The following is a 1,834-nucleotide window of genomic DNA, read 5'->3' as shown; positions in this document are numbered from 1 at the left end:
CATTGGAAGAACTGGATTCGGAAAGATAAACCTTCTCCTTCCCCTTCTTCACCTTACTCACTAAGGCATAGTTCTCCTCTTCATGCATGGATGAAGAACTGTCTCTGGTGCTCCATCTGATCTCCTCTTGCACAAGATATGACCAAAGTCTCTCCCATATTGGCAATTTCTCCCAACCATTGACAAAGTCCTGATAGGAATGCAAATCTTCGGAAGACCAAGGAGAGCCAAGCTCACCAAGTCCTCATCATCGACAGTCACCCCCACACTTCCCAGCTCATCCCGGCATTGGGTGAACTTCGTGAGATACCTGGGCATACTATCTCCATTCTCACACTTAATGTTTCTGAGTTTATCCTTGAGCGCCAACTTCCTCTAGTCGCTCTTGCTTTGGAATAAATTTGTCAACACTTTCCACATCAAGTATGGAGAAGCCTTTCCATGCAGGCTGGACACAATGTGATCCTTCACGCCCTCCAACAGAATCCTTCAACACTTTGCTATCTTCTTTTGCCAAACCTCAACGTGAGTAGTATTAGTAGGCTTTGGGACCTCAGCCTCTATGAACTCCTTCAGCCCATTGTCATCTAACATGGCCTCCATCCTGTCTTTCCATGCAATATAATTCGAGCTGCCCTCAAGAGCATACTCCAATCGCAATCTGTTGAAAGACATTTCAACTTTGACACCAAGAAAACACTGCTGCAAATTCGAATTCCACCAACTCAAAACTCAACCGCCTCTGATCTAAAATTCGTGAGAACAAATTATTTCTCATACAGAGATTGATTGTATGGGCTGTTACCGGATATCTCACCTTCCAAAGAAAGGATGAATCCAGAGGTTACCTGGCCCAATTACAGACTCTGCCTGAAGAAATGAAATGTAAACACTTTCTGAATAATAGATCTGATGATCAACTCTGCTCCGATACCATGTAGAAATTTTGAATAATATGACACTTATTCACAGAGATTATCCCGATTATACACTATTGCGGAATACATGCATAATACATAACCTCCTCTACGTTGATCATCAATTTTGCGGAATTAAAAACAATGAAACATCAATTGCATGTGCACATTAACACAATATGTAACCTGGGGAAAGCATACAGCTAAAAACCCCACACTACTGTATATTATAATGATTGAGAACATGTAACAATACATAGTACAATACTCCTCACAAGTACTCAGTACTATCTCCACCTGTTACACACAAAACTAGCTCAGATCTAAATCAATCACAGGTTAAAATCTCCTCCATTGCTTTGCCTGCCTCCACTGCGCAATCCTGCATGAGAATGGATGAGTATGGCTGATCCAAACTCGTATTTCCCTTGGCTGAACCACGCAATCCTCATTGGCAATACTCAATCCATTGATTGTGCAAATCTCATGCACAACTATAGTCACAACTGACAGCTGTCTTGCCCTTTCACTCACCTCTAACACCTGTCTCCACTGAACTGTCCATGCACTGAGTTAACTGATGTATTCTTTAGTTGTTTTATGAGTTAATAATTAGTTAATTAATTAATAATTAATTCACATCACTCATCACTGGTGTATTCTGCAGTTAGACTAAATACAACTAGTTCAACCAAGTCAAACTAAATACAACTCCATCAACTCCTCAATCAACTCCACCAAACTCAATCACTTGAGTTCTAACTGAAGTCCATCATGTAATGGCTCAATTGACCCATAAGAAAAGCGTATTTCCTTCTGACAGTTGCATCTGCCACATCCGTAGCTCGAATTGAAGTGCTCCAAGAGGATAAGATAATGTTTATTGTCCAAATATTATTAAGAGCTAATAATATTCG

The sequence above is a fragment of the Pinus tabuliformis genome, chromosome 3_1 (genome assembly GCF_031772625.1).
Source record: "Pinus tabuliformis cultivar Carrire ecotype Pingquan chromosome 3_1, CPIR1, whole genome shotgun sequence".
Classification (NCBI taxonomy): domain Eukaryota; kingdom Viridiplantae; phylum Streptophyta; class Pinopsida; order Pinales; family Pinaceae; genus Pinus; species Pinus tabuliformis.
Note: the sequence above shows the minus strand (reverse complement) of the source record.